The sequence below is a fragment of the Miscanthus floridulus genome, chromosome 18 (genome assembly GCF_019320115.1).
Source record: "Miscanthus floridulus cultivar M001 chromosome 18, ASM1932011v1, whole genome shotgun sequence".
Taxonomy (NCBI): domain Eukaryota; kingdom Viridiplantae; phylum Streptophyta; class Magnoliopsida; order Poales; family Poaceae; genus Miscanthus; species Miscanthus floridulus.
Genome location: NC_089597.1, coordinates 13393725 through 13414378, shown reverse-complemented (window position 1 = coordinate 13414378; position 20654 = coordinate 13393725). Strand labels below are relative to the sequence as shown.

Below are 20654 nucleotides of genomic sequence, written 5' to 3'. Positions count from 1 at the left end.
ATGTTGTTAATCTACTCACCCAACCCTGCCATTCCCTATCCACATAACCACCATATCAAGCATGAACAAAGCATAGGTGCATAATCAATTAACAGTGAACAAATTCATTTGGTACCAAACAAACATAATCCAAACTTATTACAGGTACCATATAGTTTTCACATCATTGCACAGTGCCTTAGGTCTCATAAATAAATAAAGTGGACATCACAGCTACTAATTAGAACACAAAGCACAAGTGGTTCAACAGAATTGACCCTAAACTCTAGAAGAGCCCCTGTTCTGCCACATTTGAGCAGCCCATGCTTCCCTCTGTTGTGCCTTGGTTGTGAAGCATTGTCAGTGGTGTTTGGAGTCCAGGCTGATTCATCAGGGAGATGTTCATCCTACCCATGTCTCAGGATCCAATTGTGCATGATACAACAGGCCAAAACTAGCTTGACTTATGTTTTGTATGGGTGAAATGGTTTGTTGTCCAAAATCCTAAACCTAATCTTCAAAGCACCAAAGGCTCTCTCCACTGTTACTCTTAGTGAGGAGTGCCTTAGATTGAAGAGTTCTCTCTGGTTTTGAGGTCTGTTGGACCCATACTCCCTAAAATGGTACCTTGTACCATGAAATGGTGGCAAGAAACTAGGACTGACTGCATATCCAGCATCCACAATATAGAATTTTCCTAAAAATGTGAACATAGGGACATGCCTTAGATGTTTATTTTGATTCCGCTATTAAATTTGCGCACTCTGAACCTGGTATTATAATAATTTATTTTCAAGAATTCTTGTTGTATGAAATGGACTAAGTATTGTAAACTCGTTCTCATTTTTGAATCCTGGATGTAAAACATGGATGGTTCGAGTTCTCCCTTGTGGTGTGCTCGATGGAACCGTCCGAGGTAGCCCACTTTCGGGGTGCTTAGTGTCTAGCGGAAGATAAGCGCCCCTGAAATCGTGTTATTTTGGGTAGTTCTGCCACAGGTGGTATTAGAGACCAATAATGAGTCTATGAGTTTAAGAACCCTTTTCAAAAACTTAAAATTTGACCAACAAAAGTTTTGCAAAAGGTAGGATGCGATAAGTTATGTAAATAAGTATAAGCCCCAGCAATATGGTTTATCTAGGATAGCGGCACTGGTTTTATCTAATCAATTTTCAACAGGTACACTAACTTATGCTGCGTAAGAATCATTTAGCAAGCGGAAAGTGAGTGTGCGATGTGCCAAAATTTTTTGCGAATGCCGCTATATTCCGGCTTGAGTGTATAGGTCGGTGCATGCATTATGAAAAGAGAAGTTTATTTAAGCTAAACCCTCCTTCACATATAACTTTGGTTAGCAAAGTGCTTTAAGAACTAAAATTAATGCTTTCATAAAAAGCCTTATCATTTCTCTAAGTCTCTTGTTCCGGATCTGGAGGTGTTGTCCCTAATAGTGGGTTCCTATCTATTTACAGATGAACCTGAGGTCTGGTCGTGGGAGCACCAGTGCCGGGGTGGGCCGTGGCCTTGGCGAAGGGCAAGATGAAAGTGGTCGTGGCAATGAGAATGGCAACGGGGAGAGTCACGAGGCCCCACTCTTGGGTCCTCCTCCGCCACCACCGGCACCTCCGATGACCCACGCAGAGATGATGGTGGAGATGCTGGCTGCCCGGCATGAGTCAGCCCGTGCCTTGGAGATGTTAGCCCAGGTGATTGGTGGTTCACTTAGGGAGGCCATGGAGGCAATGGCGGGAATGGGGGTGGTGCCCACGGTCCCGAGGGGCCCTGTTCTTACTAGGATTTCTTGAAGATGCACCCACCCACGTTCACGCTGACTGTTGAGCCTCTGGATAAGGAGCATTAGCTTCGTATTCTAGAGTAAAAGTTCCAGCTGCTCCACATGACTAAAGAATAGAAGGTGCGCTTTGTAGCACAATAGCTGTTGGGTTCTACCAGTGCATGGTAGGACACGTTCAATGCCATGCAGCCGGTGGACCACCGTGTGACTTGGCAAGAGTATACCGCTGCTTTCAGAGAGTACTACATCCCTGCTAGTTTGCTAAAGAGAAAGTTGACTGAGTTCCTGGACCTAAAGCAAGGGAGCATGTCTATGATGGATTATGTGAACAAGTTCAACCATCTAGCACAGTATGCTAGGATCCACGTCGACACTAATAAGAAGAAGAGGCATCGTTTCTATCGTGGCCTCTCTTGTAGTCTGCAGAAGGAGATGTACATAGGGAACTACCAGACTTTTGGTGCTATGATGAATGCTACTATTGCCATGGAGGGACTTCAGCGTGACTGAAAGGTCCTAATGGCTAGAGGGAGGGTGAATAGTCTATTAAAAATTTCTATAACAACACTTAGCAAACTAGTTAGACAATTATGAGGTGAAGCAAGTGTTACGCTAGCCTACTAAAAATGCAAGCCACCTATCACAATTCTAGTTTCTATAGTTTCTAACCACAGAATGGCTATGTCACTATACTAAGTTAGTGTGCTCTCAAAGGCTAACTAAAGAGCCACACTAACCAAACTAACAAGCTCTCACAACTAGCTACACTAAAGAGCTTGATAACTAGTTTGCGGTAATGTAAAGAGAGTGAGCAAGATGGTTATACCGCCGAGTCAAGGAGTGAACCAATCTATCACAAGAATGAATACCAATGAAGACCAATCACCTCGGAATCAAATGGTGACACAATGATTTTTTACCGAGGTTCACTTGCTTGCCGGCAAGCTAGTCCTTGTTTTGGCGATTCACCCACTTGGAGGTTCACGCGCTAATTGGCATCACATGCCAAACCTTCAATAGGGTGCCGCACAACCAACACAAGATGAGGATCACACAACCCACGAGCAATTCATTAGAATACATTTTGGCTCTCTGCCAGGGAAAGGTCAAGAACCCCTCACAATCACCATGATCGAAGCCGGAGACAATCACCAACCTCCGCTCGATGATCCTCGCTACTCCAGGCCATCTAGGTGGTGGCAACCACCAAGAGTAACAAGCGAATACCGCAGCGAAACACGAACACCAAGTGCCTCTAGATGCAAACACTCAAGCAATGCGCTTGGATTCTCTCCCAATCTCACAAAGATGTTGAATCTATGGTGGAGATGAGTGGGAGGGCTTTGGCTAAGCTCACAAGGTTGCTATGTCAATGCAAATGGCCAAGGGGTGAGCTAGAGCCAACCATTGGGCTTAAATAGAAGCCCCCACAAAATAGAGCCATTGTACCCCTTCAGTGGGCACAACACGGGGTGACCGGACGCTCCGGTCAGATCGACCGGACGCACCCTGCCAGCGTCCTGTCAATGGATGGTTGCCATGTCATCCCTCTCTTCAAATATTGAGCGCCCAATTCCAACGGTCAAGTGATGACTGGACGCAGCATAGTGCCACGACCGGACGTAGGACCCTAGCATCCGGTCACTTCCAATAAGGTTCCAGCTGCGACAGGACGTGTCAGTTAGATCATGACCTGACATAGGACCCTAGCGTCCGGTGATTTCCAGTAAGCCTCCACTCATGCTCGACTGGACTCACCCAGCGTCCGGTCACACACAGTCTCCTCTGTGCATTGCCACGTCAGCAGGACCGGACGCACATATCCAACGTCCGGTCACAAAGTGACCCAGCGTCCAGTCACTCTGTGAAATCCTATCTTTTCTGTATAGGGCGCCGGTGGCACCATCGGACTGACCGCACTCTATGGGCGGACACTCCGCCGGTGAAGTTTCTTACCCTTGCTCAAATGTGCCAACCACCAAGTATATCACCTTATGCACATGTGTTAGCATATTTTCACAAACATTTTCAAGGGTGTTAGCACTCCACTAGATCCTAAATGCATATGCAATGAGTTAGAGCATCTAGTGGCATTTTGATAACCGCATTTCGATACGAGTTTCAACCCTCTTAATAGTACGGCTATCGATACTAAATGTGATCACACCCACTAAGTGTCTCGATCACCAAAACAAAATGGCTCCTACCATTTATACCTTTGCCTTGAGCCTTTTGTTTTTCTCTTTCTTCTTTTCAAGTCTAAGCACTTGATCAACACCATGGCATCACCATCATCATGTCATGATCTTCATTTGCTTCACCACTTGGAATGTGCTACCTATCTCATGATAACTTGATAAACTAGGTTAGCACTTAGGGTTTCATCAATTCACCAAAACTAAACTAGAGCTTTTAGTGACTCTTAGGCTGAGTGGAAGCGCAAGCGGGTGATTACTGGGTCTTCTAGTCACCCCCAGGCTCAGAAGGTATAGGTTGTCAAGCGAGAGCCCTATCAGTCTTCGAGTGGGTAGTTGTTCCGTCAGCCTCAGTAGACCTACTAGGCACCTCTCACTCAGTACTATGCACCTACTTAGCAGGTGCAACAGCAACCTCAGGGACAGCAGGTTCCGCCTCGTTAGGGACAAGGGAACAAACTTGGTGCTTGTTTCAAGTGTGGCAAGGAAGACCACTATGCTTGGGAGTGTCCTCAGAACCAGTTTGCATAGTCTTCCTAGCCTTCAGCCAACTCTCGTTTGGTCAAGAGGATGATTATTAAGAAGAAGGTGCCCGTAAGCCACTCTGGACAAATTAACTTCACTGAGACTGAGGAGATTTTGCAGAATGAACCTGTGATGGCTGGTATGTTTACCGTTGATTCCCACCCAGCATATGTGTTGTTTGATTCTGGTGCATCACATTCATTCATGAGCATGGGGTTTACATAGAGGTACAATATATCCCTTATGGCTATTCCTATTGCCTATAGAATCAGCACTCTAGGGGCGCAGTTGTGCATTAATACCCGGACTAACACAGTCAGGTTGGTGTTAGCCACTCACACTTACCATCTCCAGTTCATGGTGCTACCTAGGTAAGGCATATATGCAATTCTGGGTATGAACTGGTTGTGAGTTTATGGGGTAGTTTTGAACCTTAAGCAGAGAGTTGTTGAGTTACGACTTCCTTCTTCGGAGGATAGAATGTCTCTTCTTATGCCCTCAGATCCCGCCTTACTAGTTGTTGCTCATGCTGAAGCTTCTCCTAATCTTGCCTCTATTCCTGTGGTCTATGAGTATCCGGATGTCTTTCCTAAAGATCTACCCAAGTTACCACCGGATAGGGAGGTAGAGTTTACCATTGAGTTAGAACCTAACACTGCTCCTATTTTGCGGCGCCCTTACTGCATGGCTCCTAAGGAACTAGCAGAAATGAAGAAGCAGTTGGAGGAATTGTTGGAAAAGGGATTCATCTGTCCTAACTCTTCACCATGGGGTTGTCTAGCCTTTTTTGTGAAGAAGAAGGATGTCACACTTCAGATGTGTGTGGATTATCGCCCTCTCAATGTGGTAACCATTAAGAACAAGTATCCTTTACCTTGTATTGATACTTTGTTTGATCAGTTGGCTGGTGCGAAAGTGTTTTCCAAGATTGATCTTTGTTCGGGTTATCATCAAATTAAGATCAGACCACAAGATATACCAAAGATAGCTTTCTCTACTAGGTATAGGCTGTATGAATACCTAGTCATGTCTTTTCGTCTCACCAATGCTCCTGCATTCTTCATGTATTTCATGAATTCAGTCTTCATACCAGAGTTGGACAAGTTTGTAGTGGTGTTTATTGATGATATTTTGATATACTCCAAGAACAAGGAAGAGCATGCCCAACATCTCTAAATAGTACTAACTCAATTGAGAGAACACAAGTTGTATGCCAAATTCAGCAAGTGTGAGTTTTGGTTAGATCGAGTGTAGTTTTTGGGGCATGTCCTGACACCCGCAGGCATCTTAGTAGATCCAAGCAAGGTGCAAGATGTGTTAAACTGGAAGTCTCCAAAGTCAGTACATCAGATCTGTCAGTTCATTGGTCTTGCTGGATATTATCGGCACTTCATCCCTGACTTCTATAAGATAGCTCAACCAATGACCAAGTTGCTCTAGAAAGATGTCAAGTTTGTATAGAGTCCAGCTTGTGAAGAAGCTTTCCAAGCTCTGAAGCATTTTCTTACCACTGCTCCTGTTCGCCTAACTAGATATTGATAGGCCATTTGATGTGTATTGTGATGCCTCGAGAACTGGACTGGGATGTGTGCTTATGCAGGTGGGCGTGTGATAGCTTATGCTTCACATCAGCTAAAAAAGCATGAGGTGAATTATCCCACCCATGATTTAGAGCTGGCTGCTGTGGTGCACGCTCTAAAAATTTAGAGGCATCAATTGTTGGGAAATAAGGTGCATATTTATACGGATTACAAGAGCCTCAAATATATTTTCACTCAGTCTAAGCTGAATATGAGGCAACGGAGATGGTTGGAATTAATCAAGGATTATAATTTGGAGGTTCATTACCATCCTGAAAAAGCTAATGTGGTAGCTGATGCTTTGAGTCAAAAGTCACATCAGGTGGAAGAAGCACCTTTGTCTCTCAATCATGCTGAAGTGCTAGCTCACATTGCTCTAGTTTCGGATTTACTTGAGCAACTTATTAGCGAGCAAAGGCAAGATACTTTAGGAATCCCTCACATTAAGAAGTTAATCACCGAAGGGCGTGACCCTCATTTTAGTATTGATGATCAAGGTGTAGTGAAGTTCTAGAACAGATTGGTGGTTCCGTCAAGCGAGGAGCTTAGAAGAAAGATTTTGGATGAAGCTCATAATTCCAAGTTGTGCATCCATCTAGGAAGTAACAAGATGTATCATGATTTGCGCCACTTGTATTGGTGGTCAAATATGAAGTAGGATATCACCAAGTACGTCGCGGAATGCGACACTTGTAGAAAAGTTAAGGCAGACCATATGCGTACACTAGGATTTTTGCAACCCTTGCCTATCCCTATTTGGAAATGGGAGGAGATTTCCATAGATTTCATTGTGGGTTTACCCCGCACATCCAAGGGCTATGACTCTATTTGGGTCATTATGGATCACCTCACTAAATCAGCTCATTTTCTTCCAGTGGATACCAGATATTCAGCCAAGAAGTATGCCAAGTTGTATTTTGATCGGATTGTGACCCTACATGGAGTTCCTCTTACTATTATTTCTGATAGAGGGTTAGCTTTTGTCTCTCATTTCTAGGAGCAACTTCAGAAATGTCTTGGTACTCGTCTCCTCCGAAGTTTAGCTTATCATCCGTAGACGGATGGGCAAACAAAAAAGGGTAAATCAGGTACTTGAAGATATATTGAGAGCTTGTGTCATCTCTTTTCCTAAGAAGTGGGATGAATGCTTGAACTTAGCTGAGTTTTCTTACAACAATAGCTATCAAGAAAGTATTTGTCCGGTCAGTAGAAGATGCAAAGTCGCTGGCGTCAGTCTCTGACCGGACACTGGGACACTTGGTGATCGGACACTGAAGGGGTGCGTTCGGTCATGATGATGTGGCAACTCACAGTGAAGAAGGTGAGTGACCGGACGCTAGGTGAGTCCGGTCAAGCTCATGAAAAGTCATCTCTAGATGCTTACTGGAAACGACCGGACGCTGGGGCTTAGCGTCCGGTCACCTTGAGCTGCTACGTCCGGTCATCACTTGACCATTGGGATCGAGTGCTCTGTATTTGAAGAGAGGGGACACGTGGCATGCATCGCGTGACCGGGCACTGAGGTGCAGCATTCGGTCACCCCGTGTTGTGCCCAGTGAAGGGGTACAATGACTCTATTTCGTGGGGGCTTCTATTTAAGCCCTATGGCCGGCTCAAGCTCACTCTCTTGGCCATTTGCATTGACATAGCAACCTTGTGAGCTTAGCCAAAGTCCTCCCACTCATCTCCATCATTGATTCATCATCTTTGTGAGATTGGGAGAGAATCCAAGTGCATTGCTTGAGTGTTTGCATCTAGAGGCACTTGGTGTTCGTGTTTCGCTATGGGATTCGCTTGTTACTCTTGGTGGTTGCCGCCACTTAGATGGCTTGGAGCAGCAAGGATCATTGAGCGAAGGTTGGTGATTGTCTTCGGCTCCGATCGTGGTGATTGTGGGGGGTTCTTGACCTTTCCCCGGTGGAGAGCCAAAAGGTACTCTAGTGGATTGCTCATGGCTTATGTGATCCTCATCTTGTGTTGGTTGTGTGACACCCTATTGAGGGTTTGGCGTGTGATGCTAATTAGCGCGTGAACCTCCAAGTGAGTGAATCGCCACAATGAGGAGTAGCTTGCCGGCAAGCAAGTGAACCTCGATAAAAAAATATTGTGTTCATCATTTGATTCCGAGGTGATTGGTCTTCATTGTTATTCATTCTTGTGATTAATTGGCTCCTTCCTCAACACGGCGGTATAACCTTCTTGCTCACTCTCTTTACATTACCACAACTAGTTGTCAAGCTCTTTAGTGTAGCTAGTTGCGAGAGCTTGTTAGTTTGATTAGTGTGGTTCTTTAGTTAGCTTTTGAGAGCACACTAACTTAGTATAGTGTTATAGCTATAGTGTGGATAGAAACTATATAAACTAGAATTGTAGTAGGTGGCTTGCTTTTTTAGTAGGCAAGCGCAACACTTGCTTTGTCTCATAATTGTCTAACCAGTTTGTTAAGTGTTGTTGTAGAAATTTTTAATAGGATATTCACCCCCCTCTAGCCCTTAGGACCTTTCAAGTGGTATCAGAGCCGATGTCACCGTGATTTGAGGCTTAACAACCTTCGGTGTAAAAATGGCTCAAATCAACAACACCAAGAAGCCACCTCAATTTGATGGCACAAATTATCCATATTGGAAATCAAAGATGACCACACATATCAAGTCAATCAATAGAAGAGTGTGGAAGGTGGTAGAAACCAAAATTGAGATTGAAGATCCGGAGAATCCCACCGCGGTCGAAGAAGTGCTTCTCTAAAACAATGACATTGCTCTAAGTGCCATTCATGATGCAATTGATGAAAGAACATTTGAGCAAATCAAGAATATTGAGATGGCTCATGAGGCTTGAAAGAAGTTGGAAGAATCATTTGAGGGCACTCAAGCCATGAAGGGTGCAAAGGCATATATTCTCAAAGAGAAGTTTGCAAGCTTTAAGATGAAGGAGGATGAGAGTGTGCCGGAGATGTTCCATAGGCTTCAAGTGCTTGTCAATGATCTTAAAGCACTTGGAGAAGAGGTGAAGGATAAGGACTTCTCCCACAAGTTCTTGAGATGCTTGCCTTCAAGATTTAGCACATTGGTCACTATTCTAGTGAGGAGTGGTTTAGATACCATGACACCAAACCAAGTGTTGGGAGATATAATGATCGATGATACTTATAGAGATGATGATGAGAAGGAAGAAAAGAAGGAGAAGAAAGATGAGAAGAAGGATGAGAAGAAGAGTGTGGCATTCAAAGCCACATCATCCAAGGGCAAGGCAAAGCAAGATACATCAAGTGAAGATGATGGCTCATGGGATGATGATGATGATGATGAGAAGATGGCTCTCTTTATCAGGAAATTTGACAAGTTCATGATGAAGAAAGGGTATCATGCTAGAAGAAAGAAATCTTCATCCAAGAACAAGGAAGAGTCAAGAAGGTGCTTCAAATGTGGAAGCAAAGATCATCTTGTTGCTCAATGTCCATACAATAGCGACAATGATGATGACAACAAGAAGAACAAGAAGAAGGACAAGAAGGAAAAGAAAGAGAAGGACAAGATGACCTTCAAGAAGAAGAAGGGTGGTTCATATGTGGTCACTTGGGATAGTGATGACTCCTCAAGTGATGATGACAAGACCATCAAGAAGAAGACACTTGCAAGCATTGCAATCAATGAGAAGCCTTCTCTCTTCGACACTCCATCATGCTTCATGGCTAAGGCCACTAAGGTACAAATTTGTGATGATGGAAGTGATGAGGAACATGATAATGAAAACGAAAATGAAAGTGATAGTGATGATGATGAACCGACTAAGGATGAACTATTTGACATGCTAGAAGATGCTAAAGAACACTTTGACATTAAGAGAAGGGAATACAAAAGCTTGCATAAGGAACTAAAAGCCCTTAAGCAAGCCTTTGATGAGCTTAATGCATCTCATGAGAAGCTAGAGGAAGCCCATGAGAAGCTTGGCAAGGCTCACAAAAAGCTTGAAAAGGCTCATTCCTCTTTGCTTGATGAGCAAACTAAAAAGAAGCATGTTGAAACTTGCAATATAGGCTTAACTTGTAATATAATTGATGAATCATTATCTATGCCTATCATTGTTGCTTTTACTAATCTTTCTTGTAGTACTTCTACTTCCACCTCATCTAGTAGTGATGGTTTCACTTGTGATGCCTCACTAATGGTTGAGAATGAGAACCTCAAGAAGGAGGTCAATAAGCTCACTCACACCTTGGCTAAAGCCTATGGTGGTGATGACCGCTTGCTTATGTGCTTGGGTAGCCAAAGAGCTTCTCTCTACAAAGAGGGATTGGGCTATACCCCCAAGAAAGGCAAGGCGGCCTTTGCTCCTCACAAGACTAGTTTTTTGAAGAACAATGGTCGGTTTTGCACTAGTTGCAAGCAAGTTGGTCATAAAGAGCATGAGTGCAAAAACAAGAGCAAAAATGCTAATGTATCCTCTATTAAGCTTGATTCTTTCTATATGCTTACCAAGGGTGCAAATGGTGTAAAGGCTAAGTTCATTGGTAAACCATAGATGATATCAAAGAAGAAAGCCATTTGGGTGCCAAAGAGCTTGGTCACTAACATTCAAGGACCCAAGCAAGTTTGGGTACCTAAAAAGAATTGATCTTCTTTTGTAGATCAATTATAAAGCCGAAGGAAGGCATTGGGTTCTTGATAGTGGATGCACTCAACACATGATCAGTGATGCAAGAATGTTCAAATCAATCAACACCATTGGCAATAATGGTTATGATAGTATCACATTTGGTGACAATGGCAAAGTCAAGGTCAAAGGACTTGGTAAGATTGCAATATCCAATGACATAAGCATATCTAATGTGTTGCTAGTAGAGAGCTTGAACTTTAATTTGCTATCCGTGGCTCAGTTGTGTGATCTTGGATTCAAATGCATATTTGGGGTAGATGATGTAAAGATCATAAGTGTAGATGGCTCTAACTTGATCTTCAAAGGCTTTAGATATAAGAATCTATACTTGGTTGATTTTAATGCTAGTGAAGCTAGATTATCTACATGCTTGTGCACTAAGTCTAGCATGGGTTGGTTATGGCATAGAAGGTTTGGTCATGTTGAAATGAAACAATTGAATAGATTGGTTAAGCATGACTTGGTTAGAGGCTTGAAAGATGTTGTATTTGAGAAGGATAAACTTTGTAGCTCTTGTCAAGCCGGCAAACAAGTTGGAAACACCCATCCTAAGAAAAATATGATGAGTACTAGTAAAGCATTTGAGTTATTGCACATGGATTTGTTTGGGCCAACACAATACACTAGCATTGGTGGTAACAAATATGGCTTTGTGACAGTGGATGATTACACTAGATACACATGTGTATTCTTTCTAGTGGACAAAAGTGATGTGTTTGCCACATTCAAATCATTTGTCAAGGGCATTCACAATGAGTTTGAAACAACCATCAAGAGAGTTAGAAGTGACAATGGTAGTGAGTTCAAGAACACTAGAATTGATGAGTTATGTGATGAATTTGAAATTAGACATCAATTTTCAGCCAAGTACACTCCATAATCAAATGGCCTTGTTGAGGGAAAGAATAGAACACTCATTGATATGGCAAGGTCTATGCTTAGTGAGTATAATGTGAGTCAATCTTTTTGGGCCGAAGCTATCAACACGACTTGCTATTGTAGCAACCGCCTCTATTGTCACCCATTGAAAGAGAAGACACCATATCAATGAGTGTTTGGGTCTTTGGTTGCAAATGCTATATCTTGAAGAAAGGCACTAGATTGGGCAAGTTTGATAAGAAATGTGATGAAGGATTCCTACTTGGATACTCAACCACTAGCAAAGCATATAGAGTTTAGAATTTGGATAGTGGCACTCTTGAGGAAGTTCATGATGTTGAATTTGATGAAACCTAGGGTTCACGAGAAGAGAATGAGAACTTAGAAGATGTTAGAGGCATTCAACTTTCAAATGCTATGAAGAACATGGAGGTTGGTAAATTGAGGCCTAGGCAAGTGAATGATGATGAAGATGATCAAGTGCAAGTGCTCTCTAACTCAAATATGCAAGATGACACAAATCAAGCTAGTACAAGTGGCTCTTATGATAATGAACTAGATCAAGTGGCTAGCACATCATCTCAACCCAATGATCAAGCTAGTGCAAGCAATCAAGTTCTAATGCTCCAACCAACAAATATTGCAAGGGATCATCCATTGGACACTATAATTAGAGATATTTCAAGAGGTATGCAAACTAGATCAAGATTGGCTTTATTTTGTGAGCATTTCTCATTTATGTCATCCATTGAACCAAACAAGATAGATGAAGCCTTAAAGGATGTTGATGGGGTGAATGCTATGCATGAAGAATTGAATAACTTTACAAGAAATCAAGTATGGGAATTAGTAGAGAGACCAAAGGGACATAATGTGATTAGAACCAAATTGGTCTTTAGAAACAAGCAAGATCAAGATGGGATTGTAGTAAGGAACAAAGCAAGATTGGTAGCATAAGGATATACATAAGTTGAAGGTCTTGACTTTGGAGAAACATATGCCTCGGTTGCTAGATTGGAAGCAATTAGAATCTTGCTAGCCTATGCTTGTGCCCACAACATCAAACTCTATCAAATGGATGTTAAGAGTGCATTTCTCAATGGTTACATCAATGAAGAAGTATATGTTGAGCAACCTCCCGGTTTTGAAGATGACAAGAAGCCTGACCATGTGTACAAGTTGAAGAAGGCATTGTATGGCCTAAAGCAAGCACCTAGAGCATGGTATGAGAGATTGAGGAACTTCCTACTCTCTAAAGGGTTCATGATGGGCAAGGTTGACACCACTCTTTTCATCAAGAAGATTGGAAAAGATTTATTTGTGTTGCAAATCTATATTGATAACATCATATTTGGATCAACCAATCAAGCTAACCATGGTGCTAAGGATAGTATAATGGTGCACTTTGATTGGTATCACGCTTCAAAGGTCCATCTTTTATACCTTAGCATCATTTGGTAGATATTGTCTCCTATATTTCCTATCTAAGCATATGTGCAAGCTACAATCTAAACTCTTAGCACATATATAGGGGGAGCAATTGCTACCATTTGGAGTTCATGAAACTTGTCCATATCCTTTTACACATAGTAAATATGCTTAGACAAGCAACATGGATTCAATTGAATTTCAATTCATATCTTTGTGAAAGGGTTGTCATCAATTACCAAAAAGGAGGAGATTGAAAGCTCTAGTTTGGTTTTGGTGAATTGATGAAACCCTAAGTGCTAACCTAGTTTATCAAGTGATCATGAGATAGGTAGCACATTCCAAGTGATGAAGCAAATGAAGATCATGACATGATGATGGAGATGCCATGATGATGATCAAGTGCTTGGACTTGAAAAGAAGAAAGAGAAAAATAAAAGGCTCAAGGCAAAGGTATAAATAGTAGAAGCCATTTTGTTTTGGTGGTCGAGACACTTAGTGAGTGTGATCATATTTAGGATCGATAGCCGTACTATTAAGAGGGGTGAAAATCGTATCGAAATGCGGTTATCAAAGTGCCACTAGATGCTCTAACTCATTGCATATGCATTTAGGATCTAGTGGAGTGCTAACACCCTTGAAAATGTTTGTGAAAATATGCTAACAGATGTGCACAAGGTGACACACTTGGTGGTTGGCACATTTGGGCAAGGGTGAAGAAGATAGAGTTGAAAAGGAGTTGGTCACGTAGCGATCGGACGCTGGCCTCGGTTGAACTGGCATGTCCGGTCAGTAGAAGCTACAAAGTCGCTGGCGTCGGTCTTTGACCGGATGCTGGGACACTTGGTGATAGGACGCTGAAGGGGTGTGTCCGGTCATGATGACGTGGCAACTCACAGTGAAGAAGGTGAGTGACCAGACGCGTCCGGTCGTGAAAAGTCGTCTCTGGATGCTTACTGGAAATGACCAGACGCTGGGGCTCAGCGTCCGGTCACCTTGAGCTGCTGCGTCCGGTCATCACTTGACCATTGAGATCGAGTGCTCTGTATTTGAAGAGAGGGGACACGTGGCACGCATCGCATGACCGGAGCGTCCGGTCACCCCGTGTTGTGCCCAGTGAAGGGGTACAACGACTCTATTTCGTGGGGGCTTCTATTTAAGCCCCATGGCTAGCTCAAGCTCACTCTCTTGGCCATTTGCATTGACATAGCAACCTTGTGAGCTTAGCCAAAGCCCTCCTACTCATCTCTATCATTGATTCATCATCTTTGTGAGATTAAGAGAGAATCCAAGTGCATTGCTTGAGTGTTTGCATCTAGAGGCACTTGGTGTTCATGTTTCGCTGCGGGATTCGCTTGTTACTCTTAGTGGTTACCGCCATCTAGATGGCTTGGAGCAGCGAGGATCGTTGAGCGAAGGTTGGTGATTGTCTTCGGCTCCGATCGTGGTGATTATGGAGGGTTCTTGACCTCATCTTGTGTGATCCTCATCTTGTGTTGGTTGTGCGGCACCCTAGTGGATTGCTCGTGGCTTGTGTGATCCTCATCTTGTGTTGGTTGTGCGACACCCTATTGAGGGTTTGGCGTGTGATGCCAATTAGCGCGTGAACCTCCAAGTGAGTGAATCGCCACAACGAGGAGTAGCTTGCCGGCAAGCAAGTGAACCTCGGTAAAAAATCATTGTGTTCATCATTTGATTCTGAGGTGATTGGTCTTCATTGTTATTCATTCTTGTGATTGATTGGCTCCTTCCTCGACACGGCGATATAACCTTCTTGCTCACTCTCTTTACATTAACGCAAACTAGTTGTCAAGCTCTTTAGTGTATCTAGTTGTGAGAGCTTGTTAGTTTGATTAGTGTGGCTCTTTAGTTAGCTTTTGAGAGCACACTAACTTAGTATAGTGTTATAGCTATAGTGTGGATAGAAACTATATAAACTAAAATTGTAGTAGGTGGCTTGCTTTTTTAGTAGGCTAGCGCAACACTTGCTTCGCCTCATAATTGTCTAACCGGTTTGTTAAGTGTTGTTGTAGAAATTTTTAATAGGCTATTCACCCCCCTCTAGCCATTAGGACCTTTCAGCATGTGAGAAGGTGCAAAAATAAGTTTCTTGGCATGAAAAAAATGATTAACACAAATGATACATAAAGAGAATTCAATAGTCATGTTATATCACTTAAGGTTGGAAACCAATTTTTATTAAGCAAAAATGCTATAAAACATATATGTGACACCTTAATAAAGTTTGAAGTACATATTTTGTAGAAGATAGTGCAACTTTTGTTTTAACAAGATAATAACGCTAGCTAACATTTCTAATAGCTTGGAAATCGAATTTGAAGCAAATCCAACTCAAGACTTAGTCAATTTCTTAAGTCTGAAAACAGATTGACAAAGCTATGTTTGGTAATTTATTCTGTAAAATTGAGTTTAGGAGTGATGTCGTTCTTTAGCTCTTGTTGATAGCCGAGCGGTGCCCTGCCGCACCATCTCTCTTCCTCTTCCTCTGTTCTCGCCGCCGCGTCACGCCCACGTGTGAGCCATTAGGCGGTCACCTTTCAGCAATTACTAGCACCTGCACTTTCGTCCTCCCATCTTATCGCCAACCGAACCCGCACAGCCTTAATGGTGGCCTGGCCAAGCGCCAATTTGGCGTCTTTCCTCCGGCGTGCCGTTAAGGTCGTATCCTGGCCATGACCGAGGGCAGGCCTCAATTCCTCCACCCGCGTCCAATTGCTTGCGCCACTGCACTCGCACTGCTTCCCTCCTCGCCCTGCGCGCTTCCGTCCAACCGCTACCGCCCTCACTTCGTCACTGACGCGTCCGTGCCACCGTGGAGCATCGTCGAAAGGCACTGTCGCACGTGGCCAGCCCTGCTCGGGGCATCTCTAGCCGAACCATCTCCATGGGCAGGCTTGTGGTGAGTCACTGGTACTCACTCGCTGTCTCTACCATTTCCGTAAGGCCATAGCTCACCGAAACTTGGTTGACGCCGCCCTAGGGTGCTCATTGTCATGGAGAGGACATTCTACTGCGTCCCGCCTCGTCCAACCGCTGCTAAAGTTTTGCGTCGTCCTATAGGTGGGGGTCGGCCTCCTAGGTGAGTCGGAGGCCCCCCGGTTGAACGGTGTGGCGGTCCCGTGCCAGCCGACGCCATGCCGGCGAGCGTGGGGGTGTTGGGGACCGGCCGGATGTAAAGATGATTGGGGGCGAGGGCCTATTGGCAAAGGACCCGACTATAGGAATAGTGTGCATAAGAGCGGCGTTAATACTAGGAAGAGAAAGGGTGCTTTTGCAAAAGTGCCACGCGCGCGGGCTCCCTCACACCGCGGGCCAGCCTGTGTGCGTGGGCCGTGCTTGTGGGCCACGCGACGCGCGTGTGGGCCACGTCCGCGTGGTGGTGAGCCGCACGGGTGGAATTCGTTTTCCTTTTCTTAAGGAATTAGAAATAGCTTTATATTTTAATTTCTGAGCTGAACTTTGAAAATTAATATCAATTCACATAGGTGTCCAAAAATTGTGAAATAAATTTTGTTGAGTTCCTAAAAATGTTGTCTATCTTATGGCATAGTTAGTTTATGCATGTCTGAGTTGATACTGAGGCCTATTAAATCAATTGTGAGTGTTTAGTATTATTTAGATTAGTATTGGTAGGAATTTTTGTGGCAAATTGGTAATAGCTTTGACCATGAAATTTTTACAGTAGGTTCATTGTATTATTATATGCTCACTGTCATTTTTGTGGCCCTAGAATAGACCGAGAAATAAGGTAGTTAGGTGCTCCTTGTTTTAATATACATTAAATCGTTAATAAAAGAAGAAATACATTTTAGTTGCTAAGACAATACTTGAATGTTTCATACCGGTTTAGTGGAAAGGATGGGTAGCATAGCATCTTAGTCATTAGAGTTAGCTTAGTAACTTGGTAGATGTATTCTTATTTTAAGAGTTGCTGCTGTCGTAGTACTAAGTGTTGCACCATCATTGCATGCATGTAGAGAACGAGTTGGTGGAGTTCGTGACCGCGGGCGAGCAGGAGTATGAGGAGGTGATCGAGGAGTACGAGGAGGAGATCTTTGTACTGGAGGAAGCCTCGGAGCCGCCACCGACTGACTTATCTGACACCCCACCTACCCATGGCAAGCCCCGGTGCATAACCCTTATTTTGAATAATCACTGTATATGTATGAGATGTGCATTTACGTTACCGAAGTTTTTTTGAAACTACATGCATAGATATTTTTACCTATGAGTCCTACTAGTATAGGTCGAGTAGCTGGTATGCTTAGAATCTTCGGTAGCGTGAGTAACCTACCGTTACTCACAATAGGTGATTATTATTATCACTCTCTAAATAAAATGGTGAAAAAGGAAAATGGAGACCGGACAGGGATATTGTATGGGTATTGGTGGGTATAATAGGTTGTGTCCCGCGGCCAACGGGGCATGGCTTGGTTATACTGTTTCCCTATCCGTGTCGGTTAAGGACCATTCATTGCTGTGGATGGTGGTCAGGTCACAGACTTATTATCCTGAGCACATACTTGCTTATGGGAGCGGAAAGGCTCATTACTCTCTTATCATGGGTTCCGGCTCTTTTTGGACCGACTGATTGGAGGCGGGGATGGTGGAGGTTAAGCACCACACTGAGTCCGGAACTCAGGTGTTGGGGCTTGGTGTCCTAGTTTGGATGGGGACCTGGACCCCTTGACAGGAGAGTGGTGGGTTGGTCTTGCTTGTGCCTAGGGTACAAGCGGGGCGTGTGTTTCGGGGTACCCAGCTAGGATACATTGGTTCACGAATCGCCATGTGATGCGGTACGACTTGGCTATGGTCTAGCACCGTAGTAAGAACTGAAAGATGAAGGATGATGAATGGATTTGATTGCTCAACTCATGCTTGAAAGTAGAATAGGTTCTTACATAGAATGGTTAGCTAATGAACTAATCATGACTGCTAATAAAACACTTACATAAGGATTCGCTACTAGAATGCTTTTTCGCAAACAAAAGAAACCCAGCAAACCATAAAGCCTATCATATCCTTTGGAGTCAGGAAATTATTCCCACTAGTTGGGTAAGTCTTGCGAGTACATTGTGTACTCAGAGTTTATTTACCCCTGTTGCAGGTGTAGCTTGAGGAGTGACTTGTGCATAGGATTCTTCTAGTGGGCATAGACGGATCCTTGTATCTTATCGTTAGATGTTTATTTCGATTCCGCTGTTAAATTTCTACACTCTGAACCTGGTATTGTAATAATTTATTTTCAAGAATTCTTGTTGTATGAAATGGACTAAGTATTGTAAACTCTTTCTCATTATTGGATCCTGGATGTAAAACGTGGATGGTTCGAGTTCTCCCTTGAGGTGTGCTCGATGGAACCGTCCGAGGTAGCCCACTTTCGGGGTGCTTAGTGTCTAGCGGAAGACGAGCGCCCCCGAAAGCGTGTTATTTCGGGCGGTTCTGCCACACTGCACAACTAGGTCATGGAACCTCTTTAGCATAAACCCAGACTGGACAGGAGTCCATTGCATAGGACCGTTGGGACGAGGGGCTGCAGGATTGTCATCCTCAACTGCAACTACCAGTGGCTGATTAGCCCCAAGAAGGAGCTCACCCTCATCAATGTTGTTAATCTGCTCACCCAACCCTGTCATTCCCTATCCACATAACCACCATATCAAGCATGAACAAAGCATAGGTGCATAATCAATTAACAGTGAACAAATTCATTTGGTACCAAACAAACATAATCCAAACTTATTACAGGTACCATATAGTTTTCACATCATTGCACAGTGCCTTAGGTCTCATAAATAAATAAAGTGGACATCACAGCTACTAATTAGAACACAAAGCACAAGTGGTTCAACAGAATTGACCCTAAACTCTAGAAGAGCCCCTGTTCTGCCACATTTGAGCAGCCCATGCTTCCCTCTATTGTGCCTTGGTTGTGAAGCATTGTCAGTGGTGTTTGGAGTCCAGGCTGATTCATCAGGGACATGTTCATCCTACCCATGTCTTAGGATCCAATTGTGCAGGATACAACAGGCCAAAACTAGCTTGACTTGTGTTTTGTATGGGTGAAATGGATTGTTGTCCAGAATCCTGAACCTAATCTTCAAAGCACCAAAGGCTCTCTCCACTGTTACTCTTAGTGAGGAGTGCCTTAGATTGAAGAGTTCTCTCTGGTTTTGAGGTCTGTTGGACCCATACTCCCTAAAATGGTACCTTGTACCACGAAATGGTGGCAAGAAACCAGGCCTGACTGCATATCCAGCATCCACAATATAGAATTTTCCTAAAAATGTGAACATAGGGACATGCTTTAGTAGGTATGTTATGGAAGTGTACTAAGGCCCTGTTTAGTTCCCAAAAATTTTCACCTCAAAGTGTCACATCGAATCTTGCGGCACATGTATGGAGTACTAAATGTAGACGAAAAAACTAATTGCATAGTTGGGTGAGAAATCGCGAGACGAAACTTTCGAACCTAATTAGTTCATAATTAGACACTAATTGCCAAATACAAACGAAGGTGCTACAGTAGCCAAACCCAAAAATTTTCACGAACTAAACGCGCCCTAAGAATGGCTAGGTGTGGTTTGGATTGTACCTGGTGGGACTCTAAGGCTATCATTTCTCTCAAGGGCATTAGACAATATAAGGGCATCATGTGCAGAGCCTTCCCAACCAGCTAGAACATAAATGAACCTCAAATCAAAGTCCACTGCTGCTAGTACATTCTGTGTGATGGTGTGCTTCCTACCTCTAAAGGCAGCTTGCATGTTCTTAGGCACTCTAGCTAAGTCATGTGTTCCATCAATTGCTCCTATGCAGTCCTAGATAGACAGAAGAAAGTAGGTTGTGAAATAAATAAGTCAAAGATAGGTTAAATAGTGATGACCTTCAAGGCAATCAAGGGGACACCAACCTTAAAATAGGGGTACCACCTTATGCTCCCAAGGATCCTAGGATGCACATTGGTGCTAGGAGGGACAATCAATTCATTCCTCAACTCCCCTACTACATACAACAGCCTCTGAAAAAACCTGCTGATTGTCTCAACTGACCTCCTGAATGTGAGGTCTACAACTCTGAACCTCTCATTGTGGCCAACAACATGCAAGAACATTGCTACTTGTTCTTAAACACTAGCGTGATTGCTGTCAGTTACCAACTCTCTAGTGCGAAAAAGATCACACAGTTGAAAGAAAGGTGCCCTCCTCATCCTAAGCAGATTAACACAGTGGACATCATCTGACTCGTAGATGTACCTAAGGTTGTTAATCCTCTGTTGGTCCCTCTCTGCCATGGGGCCATAGGTAACTGACTGGGCATCTGCAACTCTTCTCCTAAACCATATGAAAAACAACACCGCCACTGCTACTATCATAGCAGCGGCCGCCCGACGTCTACCTTCCAAGTCCATCTCTATCAACAGACAGTATGGAGCCACAAGTTAGAAAGGGATGAACCACTTGTGCTGTGAACTAATAAGTAACCAAAGAATCAGACAACTATGACTAAGGTAGATGCGGCTGCCACACCAAATGGTGCTCCTCCAGCGCCTAATCTGCCATATGCAGAAAATCATCGACCTAGGCACTGAGCTCA

The 20654-nt window shown here is 43.6% G+C and overlaps 1 pseudogene; it reads right to left on the bottom strand.

Moving 5' to 3' along the window:
• Window positions 1–258: 258 nt before the first annotated feature.
• On the bottom strand, window positions 259–20469 carry LOC136523312 (protein ALP1-like; annotated as a pseudogene).
• Between the last annotated feature and the right edge of the window lie 185 nt (window positions 20470–20654).